Source organism: Pongo pygmaeus, chromosome 12 (genome assembly GCF_028885625.2).
Source record: "Pongo pygmaeus isolate AG05252 chromosome 12, NHGRI_mPonPyg2-v2.0_pri, whole genome shotgun sequence".
Lineage (NCBI taxonomy): Eukaryota > Metazoa > Chordata > Mammalia > Primates > Hominidae > Pongo > Pongo pygmaeus.
In genome coordinates, this window is record NC_072385.2 from 85,823,758 (window position 1) to 85,840,711 (window position 16,954).

Genomic DNA, 16,954 nt, shown 5'->3' on the forward strand with positions numbered 1-16,954 from the left:
AGATGGCTCGAGCCAAGCAGGCAGAGGTTGCAGTAAGCCAAAATTGCGCCACTGCACTTGAGCCTGGACAACAGAGGGGAGACCCTGTCTCAAAAAATAGTACAGAAATACAGATGAAATAAGAAGGAGCACAAGGAGCAGACTAGCCCCAAGGAAAACGTAGTAAGAGATACAGGGATTTTAAAAAATGGAAATAAAGATTTTATTTTTTTAAGTTTTAGAAAATACAGTAGATCCAACAAACTTAGAATTGAAACCCTTACAGAAGAAAACCAAAACATGACAATAGAACAAGTGGTTAAAAACACAATTGAAGAAAAACTAGCTGAGATGAAACTTACATATTAAAAGGGCATCTGTGGCAGGGAAAACTTGACCAGAAAGATCTTAAAGATTTCTTTCAATAGCCAGAAACCTTCCTAACTACCCCACTCCAAGTTGTTGATGAGACATTGAAATCTGGCTGGCCTTAGAATTCTCCACAACATTCAACCCCAGTCGAACAACATTTATAACATAAGAAAGTAAAGTGGGAGCTAAAGATTTTATATCCAGTCACATTGTTCTTAAGGAACAAATAGTACTCAGAGAATATTGTTTATGTGAGCCCTTCTTGAGGAAAATACTAGAGTATAAACTTCAGCTGATAGACATGGGGAAATGCTCGGTGTGTAAGCAGTGAATTTATATATAGACATAAAGACCAAAATGTGGGCTGGGCGTGACTCACATCTGTAATCCCAGCAATTTGGGAGGCCAAAATAGGCAGATCACTTGAGGCCAGGAGTTCAAGACCAGCCTGGCCAACATGGTGAAACCCTGTCTCTACCAAAAATATAAAAATCAGCTGGGCATGGTGGTGTACACCTGTAGTCCCAGCTACTTGGGAGGCTGAGGCACAAGAATCACTTGAACCTGGGAGGTAGATGGTTGCAGTGAGAGATTATGCATGCCACTGCACTCCAGCCTGGGTGATAGAGTGAGACTCTGTCTCAGAAAAAAAAAGACTAAAATGTGGAGATCATAATGACAGAATATAATGTTAATATTGTATACCCTGATGATATACAAACGATCAAACTAATAAAATTTGAGAGAAGGAATTGCCCTATGGTAATAACTGGTATTGAAAAAGATGTTTAAACATCACAGATCAAATAATAGAAATATAAACATATTCAGCACTTTAAAAGAAACATTAAAATAAAACTAAAACACTAAAGATAATGCTATTAGTTTCAATACTATTGATTAAATCAGGTAGTGGGAGAGGAGGCATGCCAATTTTAACATTACTCATATTGAGGAACTAATAGGTATTGTCTAAAGAGGTAGAAATTATAAAGGTAACCATTAGAACAAAGCTATAAACCTTCCTAAATATTGAAAGAACTACAAACCCGTTAAAAATAAAACATCATTTAGTGAAAAAATATTCATATATAACCACATACATAACAAGACAGCCCTAAGACCAAACATGCCTTTCTTTCTTTTTTTCTTTTTTTTTGAGACAGTCTCATTGTGTCACCCAGGCTGGAGTGCAGTGGCGCAATCTTGGCTCACTGCAACCTCTGACTCCCGGGTTCAAGTGATTCTACTGCGTCAGCCTCCCAAGTAACTGGGACTGCAGGCACCCGCCACCACGCCCGGCTAATTTTTGTATTTTTAGTAGAGACGGGTTTCACCATGTTGGCCAGGCTTGACTTGAACTCCTGACTTTGTGATCCGCCCACCTCAGCCTCCCAAAGTGCTGGGATTACAGGCGTGAGTCACCATGCCCGGCCCAAACATGCCTTTCTTAACAAAAGATATTAATATGCTTAACTCACCTTTAGAAGGAAAATATTTTTAGTTTAGATTCAAGGCAAAACCCACTCTGTGGTTTATACAAGGTACACACCTAAGGCAGTGATTGTGAAAGATTGGTATTTTAAAAGATAGAGAAAAGGTATAAGATACAAATGCAAATGAAAATAATTTAGGAGTGTCATGATTTTAACATACCAGCTGGAGTTCATACTAAAAAACAATAAAGAGTGGCACTTATTTCTTAAAGGATACAATGAAAATTTAATAGTTATGAATAGCAATATGTCAGATAACATAGCAGCCTTGGTGAAGCAGAAATAACCAAAAATACAAGGAGAAATGGAAATACATTCATAGCAGGAAATGTTTATGTGAAAGACGCCAAACAAGCTTCAACAAATGAAACAATACAATGTTTTTTAATTTTATAAGTTAAAACACTGGACATTCTGATTCCAAAGTTCGTAAGGAAAAGTAAACAAGAAAGAAGAGCCAGGAAAACTGAAAAAATGAAATTGGATGTTTTTCACATACCAAACGGATCAATGAATAAAATAAAGCCATGAAAATACTAAAAGTAGAAGTCTTTTTAAAATTTTAGTATGGGGAAGACCTTTTATACTGACTCAATCCAGAAGTGATGAAATAAATGATAAATTCTACTACATTAAAACACTCTCAGGGCACTCTGGGAGGCCAAGTTGGGTGGATTGCCTGAGCCAAGGAGTTTGAGACCAGCCTGGCAGCATGACAAAACCCTGACTCTGCCAAAAATACAAAAAAAATTAGCTGGACATGATGGCATGTGCCTGTGGTCCCAGCAACTCGGGAGGCTGAGGTGGGAGAATCTCTTGAGCCTGGAAGGTGGAGATTGCAGTAAACCGAGATTGCACCACTACACTCCAACCTGGGTGACAGAGTGAGACCCCGTCTCCAAAAAAAACCTTCTCTGAATGGATAAAGAAAATGTATATACATACAATGGAATATTATTCAAACTTTAAAAAGGAAATTTTGTTGTGTGATACAACCATAGATGAACCTTGAGGATATTACACTAAGTGAAAGCCAGTCACAAAAAGACAAATACTGCATGACCCCACTTATATGAGATATCTAAAGTAGTCAAACCCTTAGAAACAAAGTAGAATGGTGGTAGCTAGGGGAAGGGGGAAAAGGGAATTGTTCAGTGGATATGGAGTTTCAGCAAAACTGGTAAAACTTATTTGCAGCCAAAACTTATTTACAGTTAGGAATTAGGAAAACTTATTGGTAATTTTAATCATAGACAAAGGGTAGCCTTCCTGATATACATGTACTAAGTACTTGGAAACTTGATAAGAAAAAGATCTTGCAACTGCATAAAAACCGAGCAAAGATATGAATCGATAATTCACAGAAAATTAAGTATAAGTGGCTTTTAAGCTAATGAGGCCAGTACCTCATTCACAGTAAGAGAAATTAAAATTACAATGATTATAGTTTCCTTATTAGGCAAAAACAAAAGTTGGGCAACATACTCTGTTGGTTGTGAAGCTTTGGGGGAAAAGCTGCTCATACACTGATATTGAGAATACAAATTGAGATAATCCCTGTGGAAGGCAATTGGTCAATATCTGCCAGAGTAAAAATGTATTTACCCAGCAGGTTGAATTTTCTGAAATTTATCTTATACTTCACACCACATGATACATGTATCAGATTATTTTGTACTATGGTTTGTAATAGCAGAAGGTGAGAAACAATCCAGATGTCCATCAGTAGGGGATTAGTCAAAGAAATTATGGAAAAACCATATAATGGAATACCATGCAGCTGTAAGAAAAAGGCAGAATTCTGGGGCTGCTTAATTTATATTAATATGTTTTTTTACACTCACAAACTTGGAAAGGATGGACAAGGAAATCTTAACATGCGTTACCTGGAGAAAGGGGAGAGGAACTGAATACCTAGAAAGATTGGGAGGGAGGCTTTTTTGTTTTGTTTTGTTTTGCTTTGAGACAAGAGTTTCGCTTGGAGTGCAGTGGCGTGATCTCAGCTCACTGCAATGTCCGCCTCCCCAGTTCAGGTGATTCTCCTGCCTCAGCCTCTCGAGTAGCCGGGATTACAGGCACCCCACCACACCGGGCTAATTTCTGTATTTTTAGTAGGAACGGGGTTTCACCATGTTGGCCAGGCTGGTCTCGAACTCCTGACCTCAGGTGATCTGTCGGCCTCTGTCTCCCAAAATGCTGGGATTACAGGCATGAGCCACCGCACCTGGCTGAGACCTTTCATTCCTTTAAAAAAAAAAAAAAAAAAAAAAAGGCTGGACGCAGTGGCTCACACTTGTAATCCCAGCACTTTGGGAGGCCGAGGTGGGCGGATCAAGGAGTTCGAGGTCAGGAGTTCAAGACCAACCTGGCCAACATGGTGAAACCCCATCTCTACTGAAAATACAAAAATTAGCCGGGCATAGTGGCAGGCGCCTGTAATCCCAGCTACTCGGGAGGCTGAGGCAGGAGAATCGCTTGAACCCAGAGACAGAGGTTGCAGTGAGCTGAGATCGTGCTACTGCACTCCAGCCTGGGTGACAGAGTGAGACTCTGTCTTAAAAAAAGAAAAAAAAAGAACAAAAGGCAAGGTGTTAAATAGAGACTAAATACATGAATCTATCAAAATCTGTTTTGCAAGCAGGAAGATGCCTCTGAGAGGTCGTCTGCAAAATAGAGACCAAAACTCTACTGTATATTGGTAGACAGATTGGAACAGGGAGATGAACACCCTGTTTTTATTACCCCAGAAACTAAAGGGCTGAATCAGGAAAAAACTGAAAAAGAATGTATGACTGTTGCTTAGGGTTATGGCTTATATAAATTGCAGGTCCAGAGTGCTGGAAGGAAGCAGTGACAGCCTTCTGGGTAAAAGCTGGGCCTACCTGCCCATGATTTAGGTACTGGATCTTCAGGAGGAGATATATGCAGCAATTATAAGACCTCATTCTGGGCTGGGTGCGGTGGCTCACGCCTGTAATCCCAGCACTTTAGGAGGCCGAGGCAGGTGGATGATGAGGTCAGGAGTTTGAGACCAGCCTTACCAACATGGTGAAACCCCATCTCTACTAAAAATACGAAAATTAGCCAGGTGTGTTGGCATGTGCCTGTAATCCCAGCTACTTGGGAGGCTGAAGCAGGAGAATCGCTTGAACCTGGGAGTCGGAGGTTGCAGTGAGCCAAAATCGCACCACTGCATTCCAGCCTGGGCGACAAAGCGAGACTCCGTCTCAAAAACAAAACAAAACAAAACGAAATGAAAAACCTTATTCTGGGGTGGGAGGTTTGAGTGAAAGATGGAGAAAATGAAAAATCGTTAGGGTGAGGTAAGCACACAAAGATACACACACACCATGCAACTTAGAGTTATAATGAACCTGCCAAACAAAAATTCGAAAATATAGAAGAAAAACTAAAGCTAAAATAACCAAGTCAACACCTTCATCAGAAAGAAAAGAGAATGTTTTCTGTGTACTGATACAGAAATATCTCCTAAGTTTTGTTGCTTAGTGGGAAAAAATGGGAATCATGAAACAGTATAGTATGTTTTCTTTTTTGCAGGAGTGGGAATAATTGATATTCAAGTGAATCCTTAGTCTATAAGTGTAAATAATAGAACAATTTTAAAGTGTATGTTTAAGATCCTCAGGGAGGTAAAGGAAGGAATAATTGCCATAAAAGAACAAAAATTACCAGTGTGGTCAACATAACAAAACCTCATCTCTACAAAAAATAGAAAAATTAGCTGGGTGTGGTGCTGCACACCTGTGGTCCCATGCTACTCAGGAGGCTGAGGTGGGAGGATCGCTTAAGCCCAGGAGGTTGAAGCTGCAGTGAGCCATGATTGCACTACAGCCAGGGCAGCAGAGCCAGATGCTCTCAAAAAAAAAAAAAAAAAAAAACCCTGTATTAAGTAAGATGTCATTAGATGTGTACTAGACTGAACATGGTCAATGAAACAGTGATTTGGAAAATAGTATTAAGGAATTCACCCAGAATGTAGTAAGAGAGAAGTGGAAAAAAAAATTGAATATAGATTGAGAGATTGAAACCTAAGTTCAACATTCAAAAGATATTTTAGGAGAGATTAGACAGAGTAGTAGAGAAACAGTATTCAATGAGATAATGATTAAAAGGTTTCCAGAATTTAAGGTTTCATATTGAACTGAGTTTTCATATTGAAATAGCACACTGCTGAACAATTGCTTACCAGGATAAATTTTTAAAATCTTCTAGATGCTCAAAAGTGAAATTGCAGATCATAAAACATAAAAGCTTTTCAAAATGAAAAATGCCACAGTCCCTACACCAAAATATTAGTTAAATTAACAACGTATTTACCAGAACAGTGTCTTCCAGAAGATAATAGGATCTTCTTTCCTCAGAATGTATAAGGAATATAACTGTTGACCTTGATTCTATACTCATTTAAATTATTATCTGTCAGCAAGAATGAGGCCCAAAGTGAGGAAATACAAAATGGAGAGCTCCTCACTTACAAAAGCTTGATGCGAGAACCAAAGATTGTACTTCAGCAAGAAGAGTAAACTAGGGAGAAGGAGGAATTGCAAAAAAGAATACAGTGGCAAACAAAGAATTGGCAAAATATGTTGATAAATCAAGTTGAATTGATTGCAAATATATAATTTTTTAAAGTAGAATCAAAACTCTAGACAATAACAAGAAAGTTGGAAAATAGAGTTCGTTGAGTCAGGAATGCTGCTATTCTTGCTTTGTTCCCAAAAAGTAGCACAAAAAGAGACACTGACCAACTTCAGGGTGTTTTACCAAAACTAAATAGCTATTTTGTGGCTCTGCAGCCAGACTACCTGAATGAAAGACTAGCTTATTTCTAACTGTGTGACATTAAGGAGTTATTTCACCTTCTTGTGCCTAAATTTCCTTATGTATAAATGGGGATGACAGTAATACCTTCTCATAGTTGTTGTGGGGAGGATTAAGTGAAATACCTATAAAGCCACTGATTAGTACTACTCTGTACATGTTTACTGCTGCTGCTGCTTTTCTTTTTTAACCTGAGTAACCACAAAAGGAATGGAAATAAAATAGATGTCTTCCAGACCAGCAGAACTAAAGGAATGAAAATAAGAGAATGAAGAAAGCTAAACCCTTGGTATACCATCAGGGTCAGTTGGAATAATTTTCATTTTTGATTTTCATTTTTGAGCAGTGCTAACTATTTAGAAGGGTAGATATTTTATGACTTGTATTCTTAGAGATCTACCAAAGAACAAAGAGAAAATTTATTTTAAAAAATTATTCTATCTTACAGTTACCATATGAGTCCATTAGACCCTTTTTTATAAACCTAACATCCATTATGAGATCTTAATAATCTTGGCTTTTCCTATATATTGAAATATTTTACTACTCTAGGAATTTTATTATTACTTATCAATTATTTATACTGTGCTAAAAAAAAAAAAAGACAAAAGAAAAAGAATGATAGAATCTCCTAGAAGGAAGATGGAAGATGTAATAAATAGTCATTTTTCAGTTTTCTCACTGCATTGCTTAAATACTACATCCTACTTCAAAAGGTATAAAAAAATTTAGGAGACATACGAATTAGAAGATAAACACGAAGAGAAATAGCACTCTAGACCTAAGTTGTCCAATATGGTAGCCACTTGCCACATGTGACTATGTATATTTAAATTAATTAAAATTAATAAAATTTAAAATTGCATTCCTCATCACAATTTTAAGGGGTTATGTAGGAGAAAAATACAACTTACAATTACTCTCACTTCACGGTGGCTGGCTGCCATGTTGGACTGCCCAGATACGGAACATTTTCATCGTTGTGGAAAGTTATATTAGATATTGCTGTCCTATATGCCAATAATGATAGTGAAATTGAGCATATAAATGAAGTCTCAGACTATGATTCTTGAGATGATCACATCCTGTATGAATTTTCTCAGACTTAAGAATTGAATGCACAAGATGTTTTGACAGAAAATACGGTATTTTTATCCAGTTAGTCATTCAACAGGAATATTTCACAACATGAACCTGAACCATCCCTTTTTGCTTTAAAAAAAAAAAAAAAAGTCCTGAGACAATGTTTTTTAAATTTTGTATGTGGCCAGGCACGGTGGCACATGCCTATAATCTTAGCACTTTGGGAGGCTGAGGCGGGTGGATCGCTTGAGGTCAGGAGTTAGAGACCAGGCTGGCCATCATGGTGAAATCCCATCTCTACTAAAAATATAAAAATTAGCTGAGCATGGTGGTGCATGCCTGTACTGTAGTCCCAGCTACTCAGGAGGCTGAGGCACGAGAATTGCTTCAACCCAGGAGTTGGAGGTTGCAGTGAGCTGAGATTGCACCACTGCAGTGCATCCTGGGCAACAGAGCAAGACTCTGTCTCAAAATTTTTTTTTTTTTTTAAATTTTGTACGGTGTTTGTGTGTTAAACTTAGTACAAAGAGATGTTTGCTGTATTTAAGTTCCTATTAAAATTTATTTTAAAAGTTGTCTTGCACTGCCTCTGTAAATTATTTGTAAAACAACATAAAAAAATTTTTAAGGCATCCTTTGGACCCAGGTAGTAAATGATATGTTGAGGGTTAAAGCATGAGAGGAAAAGGGGGAATAGGAAATAAAGGAAAATCAGGATAAATGTAACATGACAAAATAGAAATATAATTACAGTGGATTAATGTATATTTTAAAGTTATATATTTTATTTATTTATTTATTTATTTTTGCGACGGAGTCTCGCACTATCGTCCAGGCTGGAGTGCAGTGGCGCAATCTCTGCTCACTGCAACCTCAGCCTCCCAGGTTCAAGTGATTCTCCTGCCTCAGCCTCCCAAGTAGCTGGAATTACAGGTGCCCGCCACCATAGCCGGCCAATTTTTTCTTTTTAGTAGAGACGGGGTTTCACAATGTTGGCCAGACCGGTCTCGAACGCTTGACCTCGTGATCCACCCACCTCGGCCTCCCAAAGGGCTGGGATTACAGGCACAAGCCACCGGGCCCAGCTTTAAAGTTACATATTTTAAAAACAAGCCAGCTGCCCTTACAGTAGTTATACTCAAAGCAGAGGGACACAGATTAAATGTAAAGGGATGAAAATGTGGTAAGTTGAACACATATATATCTTTGTTTTTAATTGAAATCATGTTACAGTAATATAATTTTTAAAAGGCATAAACCCACAAGAACAGAGAAAAGGGTAAGAGGGACAAAATAAATCAATTTGGAAACTGAAAAGTGAGTGAATGGGTAGCAACTTAGTGTACCCAATGAAGTTGAAACAGCCAGCAAGTATGGAAGCTACAAGAAATAAGCCAAATCATGCCAAAGAACCCCAAAAGACTAAGGAATAAGAGACACAGGTGCCTTTGAGAGCCATGTGTAGGGCAAGGATAAAACCCAGGAGCACTGGGCAGGTATGGAAGCTACAAGAAATAATCCACATCATGCCAAAGAACCTCAAAAGACTAAGGAATTAGAGACACAGGTGCCTTTGAGGGCCATGTGTAGGGCAAGGATAAAACCCAGGAGCACTGGTTATAAGACTTTAAAAAGAGCAATTAGACTTTTTAACTTCCTTTCTGTGTCCTGTGCAACCAGGTATTTGCCTCTTTACCATCAAGGCGGAAAGCTGAGGTTTATTGTGGGAGAGAAATACCAGATACAGATAAGATAAGGGAAGGGCCTTCAAACCTAAAATGTTGATTAAATGGAAAGTCTGCATATGAAAAGTTGAGCATCCCAGTGCTTTAAACCTCTGCCTCCTTGAATACTAGCTTCTAGATTTACACCTTTCAAGAAGAGGCTAGAAGAGTACTTTCTGGGAAAACCTGTCTAAAAATAAATCCATAGACTTACCGGTAGTGACACTGAAACTTAATGTGTTCCTACTTTATTACTCTACAATAGCAGTTCTCAAACTTTTTTAAACAAGACCCTTTTAACTGCTTGTGGAGCCCTGTGCCCTAGTAGATTTTTTTTAATGTGGGTTATAGCTATCAATATTTACTGTATTAAAGAAATAAAAATGTTAAATGTCCCTTTAAAAGCATCAGTAATGTTAAATATGTTACATGACATAATTGTTGTGGGAAATAACTATTTTCCAAAACAAAAATTTAGAGTGAATTATCATACTATTTTATTATACTATTATTATACTACTATTATAATAAAATATATTTATTATATTATTATTATACTATTATGTAAAAATAATAGTTTTACATATTTGTGAATCTACTGGCCAGCTTAACAGGAATTCACTAAATTTTAATATCTGCTTCTGCATTTGGGCTGTCGTGATATCCCATGTCATGTATGTGGCCTCTGGAAAACTCTACTGTGTACTTGTAAGAAAGTGTGCAAAAAAATATAATGTCTTAATGTCTATTAATAATGAAAATAAGGCCAGGCACGGTGGCTCATGCCTGTAATCCCAGCACTTTGGGATGCCGAGGCAGGCGGATCACCTGAGGTCAGGAGCTTTAGACCATCCTGGCCAACATGGTGAAACCCTGTCTCTACTATAAAAATACAAAAATTAGTCAGGCATGGTGGCGCACGCCTGTAGTCCCAGCTGCTGGGGAGGCTGAGGCAGAGAATTGCTTGAACCTGGGAGGCAGAGGTTGCAGTGAGCCAAGATTACACCATTGCAGTGCAGCCTGTGCAAGAAGAGCGAAACTCTGTCTCACACACACAAATAATACAATAATGAAAATAGTTTTGACTTTAATACTTTACGAAAGCCATCCCTTGATGACTGCCAGGAATTCCCAGACTACACTTTTTGAGAACAGCAGCTCTGCACTAAATCCTACCAGTTAAAAGCTCAGACAGAATTTCCAAACAGCATTTTGTGCCTTAACTCTAATACATTTATGGATAGCTGGAGATTACCAGACAATTGAGGTAAACTTATAACAGGAAAGATGGAAGCCAGAGCAGAAAGATGGAAGTAACTTGGAAGCAGCAGAAATGGTGCAGGAAGAAGAAAACGTGAAAGAAACTAAGATTCAGAGGGATAAAAGAAGCTACTGTTATTTGTGAAGTCAGAACTGGAGGTTATAAATAAGGAGCATCAAAGAACAAAAATGAGCTCTTGTAAATTAAAAACATCAAAATATATATGACATGTGGAACATATAGAAATGTTGACAGATTATCCCCAGTAGTGGGAAAAGACTGTTTACAGAACTTTAAAAGCACATTGCTCGTGTCAAAAAGTGGAATGAATTTGTTTATGTCAGAGAGTTCTGTGCATTGAAGGGACATCATGATAGAATGGGAAAAGATGTTTTCAAAATGTGAAATCTAACAAGGGATTTAACATCTACAGTATTCAAGGAACTCCTGGAAATCAAAAGGAAAAAGATAGCCACCCTAATATAAAAATACACAAAGGTTCGAAATAGGCAGTTTATGGAACGAATCTCAAAGCTAATAAACCTATGAAGACATGTTCAAATAATTAGTTGTCAGAAAAAATGTAAATTAAAATGAGATCTCATTTTATACCTGTTAGTTTGAGGGGAAGAAAAACCAGAAAACTGAATGAATGCATTTAGTTAACTTTCATGACAGATTACCCCCAAATTTAACATCTTTATCAAAGTCTCATTAGGTTGCACTCAAACTGTCGGCCAGGGCTATAGTCATTTGAAGGCTTGACGGGGGCTGGAGCATGTGCTTTCAGGATGTCTCATTCATGTAGCTGTTGGCAAGAGGCTTCAGTTTCTTGCTAGTGGTTTGCAGAAGGTCTCAATTTTCTGTTGCCTGGGCCTATCCACAGGGATGCTTGAGTGGATTCATAAAGCGTCTTCTTGTGATGGGGCACGTGTGGCTTTGTCCAGAGCAAGTAATCCAAGAGAGCAAGCAGGTAGCTACTGTGTTTCTTTTATCACCTACTCTCCCAAATTGCATACTATCACCACTTCCTGCTTGTTAGAAGCAAGTCACCAAGCTCAACCAATACTTAAGGGGAGGAGTATCAATACTCAAGAGGAGTATCAAAGCATTTGTGGACTTTCTAAAACCCCTGCGGAGAATGCAAAGTGTTAGTGAGTGTAGACTTTGCAGCCATTCTAGAGCTCAACTAGTAGTAAGTATGTGCATGTCCTGTGATCCAGTAATTTCATTTTTAGACATCTCAGAGTATTTGTAAGAGTTTCATAAAGGGATATGTACATGGGTATTCATTGCTGTATTATTTGTAGTGGCAGGAAGTTGGAGACAATCCGTGTGTTCCACATATCAGTCTGAATGTAGATAAGTAAAATTTGTGAGTGCTCATACTAGCTTTTCTAGTGCTACCATATCAAACTGCCACACACTGGGAGCTTGAAACAACAGAAATTTATTCTCTTACACTTCTGTTTAAAATCAAGGTAGCAGCAGCACCATGATTCTTTGAGAATCTGGGTAGAATCTTTCCTTGCCTATTTGTAGATTATGGTGGTAGCTGTTAATCCTTGGTATTCCTTGGTTTGCGGCTGCATCACTTCAGTCTCTGCATCTTGTCACATAGCATTCTCCTTCTGTGTTTGTCTTCACATTGGCACTTTCCTCTTTTTATAAGGACACTAGTCCTATTGAATTAGGCCCCACCCTAAAGACCTCACCTTAACTTGCATTTTCAAAGATCCTATTTCCAAATATGGCCACGTTCACAGGTATCAGGGATTAGGACATAATACCATTTTAAGAGGCACAATTCAGTCCACACGCACAGACTATGTAGGAATCAGAAGCAACTCTTTAGATTTATGTGTAGTACAGAGCAGAAAACATAAGCGGAATGAGATGGTAAGTAGCAATAACACTAATTTAAAAATCCATGTGTATTAGGGTACTCTGGAGAAGCAGAACTCAATAGGCTATATTCATAGGGAGAGAGAGAGACACTCAGGAGAGCTGATAGTACAGATGAACACCAAAGGCAGTTGACCGGAGAATTCCTTCTTGCTTGGAGAGGCCTATCTTTGTGTTTTATTCAGATCTTCCACTGACTGGATAAGGCCCACCCACTTGGGAGGCAGTCAGTTTACTCAGAGTTCACCAATTTAAATTTCAATCTTGGCCAGGCATGGTGGCTCACTCCTATAATCCCAGCACTTTGGGAGGCCAAGGTGGGTGGATCACCTGAGGTCAGGAGTTCAAGACTAGCCTGGCCAACATGGTGAAGCCCCTGTCTCTACTAAAAATAAAACAATTAGCCAGGTCATACTTCCACCTAATAGGATATGACTTTCCTGTTTATGACCAAAAGTGTACTGACCCTTGCCCCAGAAAAGGATGCAAAACACTTGGGTGGGGTTTGCTCTTCTTGAAATCCTATAACTTACATACTATGTGGTATTTATAACTACCTTCTTTATAACTTCTTTATAACTGCCACTACCCATTCTGTACTCTTTTTTGCCTTCAGCAAGTACTTCAGCTGGCCATGGATCTTTACCTGGTGGGGTAACCCAAACCTTCATTCCTGATGTGTCTGGGCCATTAGTAGTCCCACCTGAAATGGGTTGTTGTAGTTTTCCGTTGCATTTGATTAGAGGGCATGGTACTGCTAAGAGAGTTGCCTTAGGGGATCTCCTGTATTTCAGACATAACTTTTCCTTTCCTTCATTGTAGAGTTAGTTACCCCTTGGTTGTCAAGATCAGTCACTCCAGCCAGCACAATAACACCCTTCTTTGCCTGTTGATTCAAAGGCATAAGAAGTCCAAAATGGCCAGGTGGCAGTCTTAACTTCCAGTGAAATCATTATTGTGTCTCTTGATAAAAGCCTAGAACTAAAACTTTTAGGCCAGCAGAGCATAAGCTCACAGAGACAAGAAGCAGAAATTTCGTTAGTGAGTTACTATGGGTAATAAGTGGTGTCACTCCTATTTCCACCGTTTGTTTCCTGGACCTGTGAATTCTGGCCGTGGAAGAAATAACACTGTATATAGGACACTGATTCAGAACACACAGTCTCCTGTAGAAATTTGCCTCAACCCTACAAAGTGTTGCCACCTAGCTAACGTTGTAACTGAATCTTCAAAAGGCTACTTCTTTGTTCTATGAAGCCAGCTGCTTCGGGATGCTGGGAACAGGGTAAGACCAGTGAATTCCATGAACATGGGCCCATTGCTGCCTTTCATTTGCTGTGAAGTGCCTATGCCAGTGAGAACAAACGCTGCCTTTTTCATGATGGAAATGGTCCAGTGTAATCCACCTGCCACTAGGTACCTGGCTGATCACCCCAGGAAATGATACTATATTGGGGGCTAAGTATTGGCCTCTGCTGCTACCAGATTGGACACTCAACAGCAGCCATAGCCAAATCAACCTTGGCAAGTAGAAGTCCCTGTTGCTAAGCCCAGGTATAACCTCCATTCCTCCCAGTATGGCCACTTTGTTTATGAGCCTACTGGGCAATGACAACAATGGTTGGGGAACTGGAATTTTAAAACAAAAATATGGAATGTGGGCAATTAAAGTAGAGAGCTGTCAGTCTGGGAGGTCCAACTCTCAAATATTAGGAGTTCCAGAAATAAAAAATTGAGAAGTAATTCAAACAAATATTTCAAGAAAATTTCTCAAAATAAAGTACATGAATTTGCAATTGGAAGGGCCCACCAAGCATTCATGACAGTGAATGTTAAAAGGCCCACACTGTGGCATATTGTGAGATTTCAAGGTACCCAGGAATAATGAGAAGAACATGAAAGCTTCCAGAGATTTCACATAGTCTTGATTCCCAGCTTTTTTTTTTTTTTTTGGAGGCAGAGTCTTGCTCTATCCCCCAGGCTGTAGTGCAGTGGCGCGATCTCGGCTCACTGCAACCTCCGCCTCCCGGGTTCAAATGATTCTCCTGCCTCAGCCTCCTGAATAGCTGGATTCCCAGCTTTTTTATAGATTTTGGACCATCCAGTAACACTGGCTTGAATTCTAACATGGCAGTAGTTGTCCAGGGATTTGCACTGGGTAAGGATTGTGTGGGCCGTAAGTTCTTCAGTTCTCTGCATCCTCTGATGTTAATGTTTTACTTCACTCAGTTTTCTTTACCTGTGATCTTCAGGCATTTAAGTATATGACCCTTGCTATTTGGCCCATATTCAGAGACTTAAAAAAAATTGTTGTTTCTAATTATTGGACATGAGAAACTAACATGGGATGAATTAATGGGTTTTTTTAAAGCCTCAAATTTGGGCTGACATTGTCATCTCTATTTCCCTGGAAATGTACTATGTCTTTAGGAGAATATGTATGTTTGTATGTATCCATGTCTACATAGATAACTATATGCAGATAATGTGTGTCAGTTCTTTATTGACTCACTCCAGGCATTTTATATAGATTCCCCTGGAATCTGGAAGTTTATGTTTGTGAATTCAGTGAAGCTTAAGGTCCTAATGTTCTTAAGTGATCAAATGGCCATTAGAATTAATAATTTCTCAAATCTATATCACTAAAAACATTTATTTAACCTTTTTCATATGTGTCATTAGACTGGAACTTAGAGTAATCATTTATACTGCTTAGTAATTATTTTTGGCTCTCCTCCATCTGGCACTTCCTCACCCCTTTGTCATTGGGCCGTGTGAACAGTCCTGACCAAAGAGTTGTGAATGGAAGTTGGTGTGTCACTTCCAGGCCAATCATTTAATTGCCAGTATGAGAACTTCCAGAACTCTCTTTTATTTCTGCTGCTGCAACTAGCAGTGTTTCAAAAGAATAGCTGCTCCATAAGCTGAGTTCCAGTGGAGGACGATTCTATGGAGCAGAGCTCTTCACTAACTCATGATAAACATGTAAAGTGAACAACAAATAAATCTTTGTTGTTTTAAGCTACACTGGAGATTTTGGGGATTTGTTACTGCAGCTTAAACTAGCCTATCTGACTGATACTGCACTGTACCAATAAAGAGAAGAGAGAATAATGAAGTTAAGTAATTAAAGCAATTAATTAAATGAAGCAATGTTAGACAAAATCTGGAACCTGGGAACAATTAGATTTTTAGTTTTCAGGTAACTTATTTATAAGTTGTGAGTATCATCAGAGGGCCTTAATTCTTAGATATTGCAACTCTGTTTTAGAGTACATATAAAAGATGCCAGAGAACGCAAAACATTTCGCAGAGTCAGAACAGTGTTACATACTTAAAAGTAGTCTGAAGATGATCAAGGCACATCATGGAGAATCCTGGCTGTTATCAAAGTATGTTTGGAGAGTGGGTATTTTTTCTCAAAGTGACATGGAGCTGAAAGGTTTTAGGAAAACTTGCTAGCATAGGCCGGGCGCAGTGGCTCACACCTGTAATCCCAACACTTTGGGAGGCTGAGGTGGGTGGATCACGAGGTCAGGAGATCGAGACCATCCTGGCCAACATGGTGAAACCTCATCTCTACTAAAAATACAAACATTAGCTGGTCATGGTGGTGCGTGCCTGTAATCCTAGCTACTCAGGAGGCTGAGGCAGGAGAATCGCTTGAACCCGAGAGGCGGAATTTGCGGTAAGCTTAGATCACACCACTGTACTCCAGCCTGGCAAAGAGCGAGACTCTGTCTCAAAAGAAAAAGAAAAGAAAAAAAAAAAAAACACTTGCTAGCGTACATATGTGTAACAGAACACATAATTTTGGGATGCAGTTTTTAGTGCTGGAAGAACCTTTAGATACCATGTAACACAACACCCTCATTTTGTAGATGTTGTATGTTATAAAAGATGAGATAGAGTATATTTGAATTACCTGCTTTCCACATTATTTTTGGGTTTTGAATCATTTTTATTTCCCTTTCCCACTTTTTTTTTTTTTTTTTTTTTTTTTTTAAAGCAGAAGGGGTCTGACTGTTGTCCAGGCTGGAGTGCAGTGGCAAGATCCTAGGTCACTGCAGCCTCAAACTCCTGGGCTCAGGAGTTCCTCCTGCTTCAGCCTCTCAAGTAGCTGCTACAGTTGTGTGCCACCATGCCCAGCCAATTTTTTTCCGGTAGAGATGGGAGTCTTGCTATGTTGCCCAGATTGGTCTTGAACTCCCGGCCACAAGTGATTCTTCCTGCCTCAGCCTCCCAACATGCTGGGATTATAGTCATGAGCCACTGTACCTGACCCTAGCTAA

At 39.0% G+C, this 16,954-nt stretch overlaps 1 protein-coding gene across 4 annotated transcripts in view; it reads left to right on the plus strand.

Annotated features, from left to right (window-relative positions):
- FBXO11 (F-box protein 11) overlaps positions 1–16,954 on the plus strand; it is a 99,247-nt gene that overhangs the window by 23,054 nt on the left and 59,239 nt on the right. The window lies entirely within an intron of this gene.